Source organism: Schistocerca serialis, chromosome 4, assembly GCF_023864345.2.
Source record: "Schistocerca serialis cubense isolate TAMUIC-IGC-003099 chromosome 4, iqSchSeri2.2, whole genome shotgun sequence".
NCBI lineage: Eukaryota > Metazoa > Arthropoda > Insecta > Orthoptera > Acrididae > Schistocerca > Schistocerca serialis.
In genome coordinates, this window is record NC_064641.1 from 454,607,881 (window position 1) to 454,621,119 (window position 13,239).

The window sequence follows — 13,239 nt, forward strand, 5'->3', positions numbered from 1 at the left end:
ATGTTGTAAGATAAATTGGTTTGGCCGGCCAGAGTGGCCGAGCGGTTCTAGGTGCTTCAGTTTGGAACCGCGCGACCGCTACGGTCGCAGGTTCGAATCCTGCCTCGGCATGGATGTGTGTGATGTCCTTAGGTTAGTTAGGTTTAAGTAGTTCTAAGTTCTAGGGGACTGCTGACCTCAGCTGTTAAGTCCCATAGTGCTCAGAGCCATTTGAACCATCAATTGGTTTGCGTACAACTAGTCTCACATTCTAATTTGAATTTTTAAATGAAATATTTTTATGGACTTGATCCCCAGCTACCACTATTAAAGAGATTATCACTGTTTAAAATGTCACTGTTGCGACTAAAACACTTCTTTCAGTGTAATAAGTACTTTCCAAAGATCTATACACTTAACAGTATTACTTGACAGTCATGATATTTTGCAAATTAGTACGAATTTTCTCAGTAATGACTTCTGAGTGTTCATTGGCTGTTGAGGATAATCTCATAAATAAATAAATTCCTTTTAAGATCACTTAATTATTTTCCAGTTCACTGAACAAATATTTCTTTTATGCCTTTGTATAGGTACTAATCTACTCAAAACGTGTGCTCGACACAAATTAATGAAGATACACATCTCACACTGATAGAGGTTACATAGATCACTGCATATGAAAGACTTTTTCAAGTCTCATAGAGGATTGGGATTTAATTCACAATCTTTTTTTTTTAAATTTTGTTCTTAATAGACAGTATACTAGTTCTCGACAGTGATCCCCAGCTGTTCACTCCGTTGAGAATCATCGGCTCCTTCTTTCAGTGAACTGCACTGCTCACTGCTGCGTCAGTGGGGACCACTGCATCACCTTGCCAGGAACTTGCTCGTTCAGCTCAACCGACAAAAGTAGGAAGCCATCTTTAATACGCACATAATGTAGGCCTACAATATACGTAAATGAACAGTTAATGCATTTCACTTACATAATTTCACTCAAGCGGAAAATAAGGTCAGCTCTGCTTCTTAAAATCAGGAGTATTACACATTGAAAGCAGGTAGTGAAGCGGATTATATGCAGTGGGTATTTGCATTCGCGTACCACACAAAAAGCATGTCAGGACATGGAGCTGCACATCTTCATTGGGTCAAGTAACACGGGAATGTGATAGTAGCTGGTTGGAAGTGTCCAGTACTGTCTAAAGACTCTCGCTTTTACGTGTTTTCAAATGATGCAAGGTGTCGAGCTCACCCACAGTCCAATCAGGCGTTTGACCCGCAGTGCATACGGAGTGCAGTCATCACGGGGCTGGTTCTGTAATGTTATGGTCGTGTGTCCTGTAGTATGATTTCGTCACAGTCGTTCTGGTTACCATGAACATTAACCAGGATGTTCATTACAGCATTTTCGATGAGCATATGGTGCTCGTTCTTCTACATCTTCATGATGGGTGTAGTGTAGAGACTGTTGTCTTCCGCCGCGCGGTCTTGGGCGGCTTGCAATTGCCATGGTTCGCGCGGATCCAACCCCCCCCCCCCTCCCCCCCGAGGTTGTCCTTAGCGTAATATAGCTGAGTTGGATCAAGTAGCGTATAAGTGTAGGGACCGATGACCTCATCAGTTTGATCCCATAGGAACTTACCACCCCTCCTGTCTTCCAAAAATGACAACAGCCGTGTTCGCAGCGAAGCATGCATACATTTAATGAATACTGACACACCCCGTCGACCCTCGACTAGCCTGCTAAGTCAGTCGATTTTATTCATTTATAAAATACCCGACAATTTGGAACAATGGGCGAATCAACAGTGGATGAATCAACATCCCACAATTTTATATCTGTACGGAGTATAATCATCAGCGAGTAGCTTCAGCTGTATATGGAGTAGCAGAGGAAACTTGTAGGCTGTCTCCGTCACTGAGCTGAGTCCATTATCGAGGCTAGAGGCAGTGTCAGTGTGATGCCTCCTCTGGTGTTCTTATATGGGACACTTTACTGCCACCAGACATGTTTTGTGTCGCTGGGGATGAAATATTATAAAGAGACCTAAAATGGCAATGAAGATTAAAATACACTAAAAGCTGTGTGAATGAAGAGCGTAGACGTATGACGAATTCATGGAAAGATTTTCCATATTTTAGAGAGCTGGAAAAAATATTGAGAGAGGAAATATCCAAACGATCATGGCGTATCTCGTAAAATGTCATTAATATTCCTCAAACTGCTGGCAGTAAAAGCTACAGAAGTCATCTAAACTGCCTGGCAAAAAAAAAAAAAAAAAAAAAAAAAGTGATGCACCAGAAAGAGAGGAGAAAACTAAATGAAATTTCATTTGTTGAGAGCGAGTGCGAAGTTATTTCAGTAATTACAAAACAGTCAAGATTACAAAGAACTTAGCAGTATGAGTCCACTTACTAGTATGACTTTGCATTGCATCGCCTGTGACTTGAATACATACAGTGATTCATTCGAGAAGGACGTCATGAGACCGTTGTATCGTCTCCTGCGCTTTAATGTACTGGATAATGGCACTGGCACGTAGTTGACATCTATGCTGGTCCCACACTTGTTGTATTGAGTCACTGGATGAAACGTGACAGCCTGTTGGTGGACTGACACGTCCCAGGTTTTATTGTCATACTTCACATTAATTCATTCTGGTTGAGTCTGATCGATGTTAGTGGATGAATGTTCCCATTTATAGTAAACAGTATTCAGTGACGGCAGAGATTAGAAAGTCAGTTAGTTTCCAACTTCCTTCACTTTATGGTGAATCGCGAATGTAAAACTAAGAATCTTTCTTGTGAATACTGAAACGAAGTCACATATAGTACCCAGTACCGTCCATCCTTTCAGCTTGATCTTTCAAGTCGCGTCTACTACACCTTGAAGTGCGTAACATGAATAGTGAAATGCGCTGTATATGTAACTAGATGGCCAATGCATGCTTCATGTTTCATTATGGCAACTATTTTGAAATTAATTTTATGTATTGCATCCAGTTAATTTACATTACATGAGGCTATGGAAGTTTAAGGCATAAAATAATCAACCTAACACTAATAAGGATGGCCTCATCATGACACAGAGAAGTCATAGAGACGTGTGCCACTTGTGGGCCCTCACTGTCCTGGACGTACCACTGTGCTTTCAGAGCTCCCTCAATCACTAACAGTCATGACCTGAACTCATATCCGAAGGCTCCCACACCATGACGCCCACAGTAACACAGCTGCGCCTCTCCAGAAAATTGGAAGAGCGTGACCTCTCCTGCAGGTGCAGTCATATTCGCCGACCACGGTTAACGAGGGAAGAGCAGAACGGCGATTCATCGCTAAACACAATGCAACGCCATTCGTCCTCAATACACGCTTCCTCGTCAAGGCATCATTCCAAACGCAGCCATTTGTGTTGTGGGAGCCTACTCATGAGATGGAAACTCCCTAGCCCAGCTGTTGCTGGTCTCCGACCAATAATGTGGGCTGAACAGATGCCAGATGCAGCTGTGATTGGGTTACGATGTGCCTGGTACTCAATTTGGAGATCCTCCCTTGTGGTGACCAGATGTGGGCTGCCGGAACCTTGACGGTGAGTATGCGTTGCCCTCACGTTCCCATGAAGTCCAGCATCGGTCCACTGTCACAGCTGAATGCACCACAAATCTTGATGTTGCATGATTCGACCAGACAGCCAAGTGATCACTCAACATCTGACGCTGTTCGTGCCTTTTTATGTACCATACGAGACCTGCTGGCGACAGTAAACAGAATAACACTGTGGTGGTCGCTCTACACGTCATTCACCTACCCGTCGATGGTTTGTGTGATATCTGACCATGACTTCTGGGTGCTTCAATTTTATTATCAGGCAGTGGATTTTACATGTAGCTGGAACAACAAAATATTTATCCTAGATTCAACATCTGGACGCCGTCGCCTTCCTTCGAGCGTCCGGCCATCCGGATTTAGGTTTTCCGTGATTTCCCTAAATCGCTCTAGGCAAATGCCGGGATGGTTCCTTTGAAAGGGCACGACCGACTTCCTTCCTCAGCCTTCCCTAATTCGATGAGACCGATGACCTCACTGTCTGGTCTCCTCCCTCAAACAACCCAGCAACCCAACCCTTCCTTCGAGCAGTGCGACAGTGCTGCCATCCAACTGTTAACCTGAACATTGAGTCGTACAGATATGCTACTTAGGATTTTTCAAGAAGCGTGAATATTTACGATTGCCTGATGAAATTTAAAGGTGTGACTTCCATTGGAAGCCGGCAGCTTCTGGTCCCTAACCCGTGCAATAATAAACAGAGACATACACTCCTGGAAATGGAAAAAAGAACACATTGACACCGGTGTGTCAGACCCACCATACTTGCTCCGGACACTGCGAGAGGGCTGTACAAGCAATGATCACACGCACGGCACAGCGGACACACCAGGAACCGCGGTGTTGGCCGTCGAATGGCGCTAGCTGCGCAGCATTTGTGCACCGCCGCCGTCAGTGTCAGCCAGTTTGCCGTGGCATACGGAGCTCCATCGCAGTCTTTAACACTGGTAGCATGCCGCGACAGCGTGGACGTGAACCGTATGTGCAGTTGACGGACTTTGAGCGAGGGCGTATAGTGGGCATGCGGGAGGCCGGGTGGACGTACCGCCGAATTGCTCAACACGTGGGGCGTGAGGTCTCCACAGTACATCGATGTTGTCGCCAGTGGTCGGCGGAAGGTGCACGTGCCCGTCGACCTGGGACCGGACCGCAGCGACGCACGGATGCACGCCAAGACCGTAGGATCCTACGCAGTGCCGTAGGGGACCGCACCGCCACTTCCCAGCAAATTAGGGACACTGTTGCTCCTGGGGTATCGGCGAGGACCATTCGCAACCGTCTCCATGAAGCTGGGCTAACGTCCCGCACACCGTTAGGCCGTCTTCCGGTCACGCCCCAACATCGTGCAGCCCGCCTCCAGTGGTGTCGCGACAGGCGTGAATGGAGGGACGAATGGAGACGTGTCGTCTTCAGCGATGAGAGTCGCTTCTGCCTTGGTGCCAATGATGGTCGTATGCGTGTTTGGCGCCGTGCAGGTGAGCGCCACAATCAGGACTGCATACGACCAAGGCACACAGGGCCAACACCCGGCATCGTGGTGTGGGGAGCGATCTCCTACACTGGCCGTACACCACTGGTGATCGTCGAGGGGACACTGAATAGTGCACGGTACATCCAAACCGTCATCGAACCCATCGTTCTACCATTCCTAGACCGGCAAGGGAACTTGCTGTTCCAACAGGACAATGCACGTCCGCATGTATCCCGTGCCACCCAACGTGCTCTAGAAGGTGTAAGTCAACTACCGTGGCCAGCAAGATCTCCGGATCTGTCCCCCATTGAGCATGTTTGGGACTGGATGAAGCGTCGTCTCACGCGGTCTGCACGTCCAGCACGAACGCTGGTCCAACTGAGGCGCCAGGTGGAAATGGCATGGCAAGCCGTTCCACAGGACTACATCCAGCATCTCTACGATCGTCTCCATGGGAGAATAGCAGCCTGCATTGCTGCGAAAGGTGGATATACACTGTACTAGTGCCGACATTGTGCATGCTCTGTTGCCTGTGTCTATGTGCCTGTGGTTCTGTCAGTGTGATCATGTGATGTATCTGACCCCAGGAATGTGTCAATAAAGTTTCCCCTTCCTGGGACAATGAATTCACGGTGTTCTTATTTCAATTTCCAGGAGTGTAAATGTTTTCTGATGCTGAAATTATGATTTTTCGATGCTCTTTAGCATGCTCAGCTGTCAGCGGAAGAACTGCAGAGCCAAAAAGCTTCGGTATGTCGCTGGATTACCTTCCTGGTAGCACATAAAATTCCCCTCTTCAGGTCTTCGGCTTGATTCATGTCTGTGATGGATCGTTGAAGAGCGGCCGGTCTGAAGCGGGAGTAATTAAATAAGTGCGTATTATGAGCAGCCAGTGGTGGCCGCCCCCGGCCTATAACTCTTCATTAGCCCCCGTGCCGCTGTGAGCCATTGTCGCGCCTCCGCCCGACACCCCCACACCAGCTCCTCGTCGCCCTCTGCTCTCTCACACAGCGCTGCCGTCACCATCAGGCTCTCTCCATGGCTTCAGCAAAGTGCTGAAAATGCTAAACGTCTTAAATTACAGGCGCGAAGCAACAAGGACTAGGTGACGGCCCCGTCATTAAATATGTCACATTGCATGAAGTCAAAAAGTTGCTCCTCTGCAGTCTTTTTGACACATTACTACACGGACTTACAATCAGAATACAGTTTTCGGTTTATAGTCTCTTTAATTGCTGACACGTTGTTAATTATGGAAGATTCAATCGATTCCACAGCTCCAAAGATTCTCGATGGGTAATTGCTATGAGGCTGCACAGTTCACAGCCGTCACTGTAACAGCCAATTAGCATTGGCCTCACCCTATGATGAAATGCTTGTTGTAAATTATAATTTTCTTCCCCATTTCTCTATTACCTCTACCTTTCCCCGATCATCATATTCACCGACCTCTGTATTTCCTCCATATACCACAATAGCCTGTGTCAGAACTCAAATGGCGTACTGTTTTGTTCTTCACATTCATATACTTTTAATTTTTGTGCACAATGTAATATACTGTTTATTGGCACATACCTGCTGTGTCTGTATTTCAATGTTTGTGTACAGTTTGGAGATTTTCAATCACGAAAACTGACAACAGCCGGAGAGCGATGTACTGACTACGTGCCCCTACGTATCCGCATCGAGTGGCGTCTATCATCTGAGGATGACACGGTGGTCGGTCGGTACCGTTGGGCCTCCCGCGGCTTGTTCGTATGGAGTTAGTTTTGTTTAATTTAGAGATTTTAACTGATATCTGTATGAATTGTGTTGTTCAATATTTTTATGTCACTCAAGCCTTGGGTTTACGCATTTATATTCATACCTTCAGTCTAAAATATTCGTTATACTATTCCTTTTTAACCATAGCAAATTGAAGCATTCCAATCTTGTGTCTTTCATGTAGGTGGATAATCTTTATATGTCACGTATATATATATATATGGAAATACAGAATTTTTAGAGCAAGAAGCTGTCGCTTGTGTGGACTCCTTGTTCAGTCTTCAGTTATCTTACAGTATCCTATAAAGCTGAAAGTTGGTTCACTACAAACTATAAAATAAATGCTTTTGTTGTTGTTATTGTGGTCTTCAGTCCAGAGACTGTTGGATGCAGCTCTCCATGCTACTCTATCCTGTGCAAGCTTCTTCATCTCCCAGTAACTACTGCAACCTACATCCTTCTGAATCTGCTTAGTGTATTCATCTCTTGGTCTCCCTGTACGATTTTTACCCTCCACCCTGCCCTCCAATACTAAATTGGTGATCCCTTGATGCCTCAGAACATGTCCTGCCAACCGATCCATTCTTCTAGTCAAATTGTGCTTCAAATTTCTCTTCTCCCCAATTCTATTCAATACCTCATTAGTTACATGATCTACCCATCTAATCTTCAGCATTCTTCTGTAGCACCACATTTCAAAAGCCTCTATTCTCTTCTTGTCCAAACTATTTATCGTCCATGGCTACACTCCATAACTCGATGTTAACAAATTTGCCATTGCCAGTCTACAAAACATTAATACTGAGTATTTCAGATTTTAAAAGTCTACGGTCCTCGATGTACTGATAAGATATTCTATAAATTTAACTTTTTTCGCATGCAATGTAAAATTTTAGAAGGATTATTTTAAAATATTTTATACAACTACGCCGTAAGAACAAGCTGGAACTTTGCTTGTAGGTAACTCCTTCATTAAAGTACTTGTATTTACCTTTCACAGTCAATAAATTTGCTGTCATTAATGCTTTAAACAATAAGTTTATTTGCACTGAATAACTCTTAAAAAGCAAAAGCCTGACCTGATGAGTGTTTTGAGCAAGTAACATATGTCACAGAAGTTCGGTGTATCCAGCTTTTACAACAAACACAACACAGCAATGTCAAATACCTTTAATAAGTTCGGCAAATTTGAAATCATATTTCTGTATTATATTTGGTAATTTAGTCTAGCACGAGTACCCCCCTCTCACGGCTCACTCTCTCTCTCTCTCTCTCTTTCTCTCTCCACATTTTGCATGAGTCCATAGTAACATGAGGTCTACTTTCTCCTCCACCTCGACTTGTTGACTGTTCGCACGTGTTTCCACTACCACCTTTGTGTTTGTCGCCCTCTTTCTTGCACAATGCTCTCGTGCAACACCACACATTTCGTCACATGTTGTTGCGCTGCACTGCAAGTTATTTGTTTTGCAGACAGTTTACTGTGGAGTTGCCAGCGCAGCCACCCTATACTACTGGCAAGCCAAGCGCCTGCTTGTTTTCGAAGATGAAGAGGTAAAGCTATTCTGGGCGCCGGGTATATTAAAAATGGACTAAGAAATATAACTACTGACTATGAAAATTATGCACCTTTTTCCTATTCCTTCCTGGCTGATTAAAATATATTTATTCAAGCCTACCTTTAGAAAACATAGTTACGATTTGCGGCACCAGCTATGTTTCGATGCTTAGCACGACACTTTCGATAATTTATTCTCATTTTCAAATGACTTTTTGCATTTGTTCACATGAATATATTTGGTGTGTGATTTTCTGCCTCTCTCGCGTCTTTTTGCAGTTAGAAGGTATCATCACTTACACTGTTTGTTTACAACAAATAGTCTAAGTGATGATACATTCTACATTGTTTACAACAAATAATATAAGTGATGATATCTTCTACCTTGTTTACAACAAACAGTGTTCGTGATGATACCATCTAACCGCAAAAATACGCAAGAGCCAGAAAATTACACATGTTAATACCAACAAGCATATTCATGTAAACAAATGCAGAAATTCATTTGAAAATACGAATAATTCTCGAAACACGTTGTAACTGGTGCATTTTTCATTAACTAAATCGTGAATGCCACAGGTGCAGACTGTCCTGAAACATCTAATATGATGAACTTTACAATGAAGATCTTTCTTTTTGAGTACCTCCTCGTTTATTCACTCTACTGAAAGTTTGTTAGACAATTGTTGGTGAGATGAAATTACTTTTTTTGCACTAATTTTCTTTTTAATCGTCACATTTTATAATCTTGAGGCAGTATGTAGTGATTGTCCTCGAGCAATGGTCTCATATCATCGGAAGTCACCAACAATAATGTTTTAAATTGTTTTGTCAGGGAAATGAAGCCTAAAGTTCAATATTATAATCGAGCAAGTAATGGGAAAGTTGAAACAATTCGAAACGCGTTATCTATTACATTGGTTTTACAGCTTTGCTTCTGCCGTTTTGCAACAGATGGTAGTAGCGGCAAGTGGTAGTGCATGTGGTAGCTAGTAAGAGTCATACAATAAGCATTATTAATCAATTTAAGATTGTGTCATAAAGTTATTCTCGTCATTTGCGGGATGTTTTAGTTTTCTGATTTAACATTAAAAAAGTCTGCAGCTGAGGCTCATAAGATGCTGAATAAGTCCTATGGGGAGGCCTCTAATAGTGAAAAAAACATGCAGTGAATGGCTTCAACGCTTCAAGAACGGTGATATAAACGTCGGACAGCGGTATGACGGTGGAAAAGAGAAGGTTTTCGAAGCTACTGAAACTGAAGGAAACAATCGCAGCAGATGATTATCGAAAGAAACTGATGGTTGTGAACCGAGCACTGAAAGACAAACTGCCACAATACTGCGACATTAAAAGCTGATTTTGCAGCATGACATTACTCGACCCCATTTCGCAAAACCCGTCAAAATATTCTTGCAGGCGTTGAAATGCGATAATACCCCAACCACCGTTTCTCCAGACATTGCTTCCTCTGTCTGTCACCTGTTTTGGTCAATGGCACACGGCCTGGCTGATCAGCACTTCCAGTCGTGAAAGGACGCCCAGTTCTTCCGCCGCGGGGTTCGTATGCTGGCCGAAATACGGGAGAAAGTGACCAGCGATAGCAAGTACATTGAATGGTAAATTTTTTGTAAGCTTTTCGTAATAAAGCCTCGAATTTCGAGACCAACGGATGAAGCCAAGTTGTAGACCTAAGATTTATTTGAACGTAGTTTCTGTTAAACGGTTTTACTGTAAGTTCCTTTTAATCTACTTTGTAAACGCAACAGTGCAAATTGTTCAATATAATTTTAATACAGTTTTTCATGCATATCAACGCACCGTCACAACCAGTCTAAAAACACTCTTCGGGAGGGGAATCAAGAGCGGTGTCTTAGCCTTTGCACAAGGCCATGGAAAATAATTTGTGTCGTCAACAAGTACCGCTGAGGAATAAAAGGATACGTTGGCGACGCCTAGCTCCTTATAATCGTCTACAACCTTCCGACGTTACTGTCGACGCTCACCCTTAAATGTCGGTGTCTATATTAACTTCATAAAATATTTTCCCATACGTTGCCGTAGCACGTAACTGGAAACATCTCCTTGTATCCAGAATAACAACCGCTTCCAGTAGACACTGCAGACAGGAGAGACAGACGGGGGAACCTGATATGTGATACTAGATACTGTCCGTCGTTACCTGGAGCTTTGTTACCAGTACAGCATCGTATAGCTGAGGACTTTTACTTATTTATTTTCCAGTCGCCCCACATACTTGTCGGAGACGATGTGCGTCCACTCGCTTAGCACCTGCGGTAGCCTGTACGTCGATTTGCACTTAAATATAGCTTCTGCGTCACGTCATGGACCATAGAAACTGTTTACCTCGGAATTCCTGCTTAATCTCCAATACCTTATGAGCCATGCCCCGACTACAAGCGAGCGATGAGGCACAGCGGTTAGTTAGACCAGTGGACTCACAGATAGGAGGACGACGGTCCAAATTCGCGTCCGGTTCTATGGTTCAAATGGCTCTAAGCACTCTGGGACAACATCTGAGGTCATCAGTCCCCTAGACTTAGAACTACTTAAACCTAACTAACCTAAGGACATCACACACATCCATGCCCGAGGCAGGATTCGAACCTGCAACCGTAGCGGCTTCGTGGTTCCGGACTGAAGCGCCTAGAACCGCTTGCCACGTCCAGCCAGCCAGATGTAGGTTTTCCGTGATTTCCCTAAATCGCTCCACGCCAACGCCGGAAGGGTTGCTTTGAAACAGAGGCAGCCGATTTCCTTTCCTATCCTTTCGTATTGCGAGCTTGTGCTCGGTCCTTAATGACCTCAACGTCGACGGAATGATAAACTCTAAATTTTGCTTTCCTTTTGCACCGATCATCATCCCACTTCCAAAGTGGATTAACTTTCAACTTGCTGTAACGTTCACCACAGATGTTTTTAACAGACTGCTGAGATGATGTGTCTACACTCGCGCCATACATGACATCTATCCCCAACATCCGGACGTCATCCATGACCATGGCAATCTGACTTTCGGCCAATCGGTTTGTCGGCCGCAGTGCAGACATCTCGCACGTTCTGCAGAAAACGCAGCGAACGGCCGCTCTCGTCTGAAAGATAGCAGGGGCCACGTCCCTACCTGGGGCGGTATCTTGCACCACATTTACTGTGCATAAAATTGGTGCTCGTAATAACATCCGGGTAGGATAGTTTAGTAGGCCGGAAGATCCTCGATACAAACTCGGAAACGACATGTCTCAATGTTTGTGACCGGTGACAGAATTAGATCCGAGGGTGTGTCAGCCACTCCATATGTATGTGGCGGGGCCCCGAGATGGAACTTGATTTACAGCACATCCTCCCCGGGGCCGGGCCTTTGTCCGCTTCCGATGCGGCGTCTCGGCCGCGGCGCATCTGAATGCAGGCGGCGCGGCGCAGCGGTGTGTGCGGCGTGCGTCACGGCCCGCAACAGGTGTGGGGAGGGCGGGAGGGGGAGGGGCAGGGGGCGCATTCCTGGGCGGCCGCCGCGCGCCGCCTCCGCGATGCTGACGGACGGACGCGGAGCGGACTCCGCCCGCCGCGCTTCCTGTCGGCGAGGGTCGCGAGCCGCGACCTCCACCGTCCACCGCAGTGCTCTCGTCGGCCGCGAAGTGAATGCTTATTCATTGACACGATCTCACAACAATAAGGTGAAGCACCCAGGGGGAAAGGAGGAAACGAAATACAACTCCACCCGTTGGGAGGGTATGACACGTTATTCCATAGATTACAAATTCGAGATCGACTTACGAATAACTTGGCAGTACGAGCGTACCTATCACTAGGACGTTGCAGGGTCCCCTCTCGTCTAGATGCATGTTGTTGTTGTTGTTGTTGTTGTTGTGGTCTTCAGTTCTGAGACTGGTTTGCTGCAGCTCTCCATGCTACTCTATTCTGTGCAAGCTTCTTCTTCTCCCAGTACTTACTGCTACCTACATCCTTCTGAATCTGCTTAGTGTATTCATCTCTTGGTCTCCCTCTACGATTTTTACCCTCGACGCTGCCCTCCGATGTTAAATTTGTGATCCCTTGATGCCTCAGAACATCTCCCACCAACCTGTCCCTTCTTCCTGTCAAGTTGTGCTACAAACTCCTCCCCAATTCTATTCAATACCTCCTCATTAGTTACGTGATCTACCCATCTAATCTTCAGCATTCTTCTGTAGCACCACATTTCGAAAGCCTCTATTCTCTTCTTGTTCACACTATTTATCGTCCATGTTTCACTTCCATTCATGGCTACACTCCATACAAATAGTCAGAAACGACTTCCTGACACTTAAATCTATACTCGATGTTAACAAATTTCTCTTCTTCAGAAACGCTTTCCTTGCCATTGCCAGTCTACATTTTATATCTTCTCTACTTCGACCATCATCAATTATTTTGCTCCCCAAATAGCAAAGCTCCTTTACTACTTTAAGTGTCTCATTTCCTAATCTAATTCCCTCAGCATCATCCGACTTAATTCGACTACATTCCATTATCCTCGTTTTGCTTTTGTTGATGTTCATCTTATATCCTCCTTTCAAGACACTGTTCATTCCGTTCAACTTCTCTTCCAAGTCCTTTGCTGTCTCTGTGAGAATTACAATGTCATCGGCGAACCTCAAAGTTTTTATTTCTTCTCCATGGATTTTAATACCTACTCTGAATTTTTCTTTTGTTTCCTTTACTGCTTGCTCAATATACAGAGTGAATAACGTTGGGGAGAGGCTACAACCCTGTCTCACCCCCTTCCCAACCGCTGCTTCCCTTTCGTGCCCCTCGACTCTTATAACTGCCACCTTGTTTCTGTACAAATTATAAATAGCCT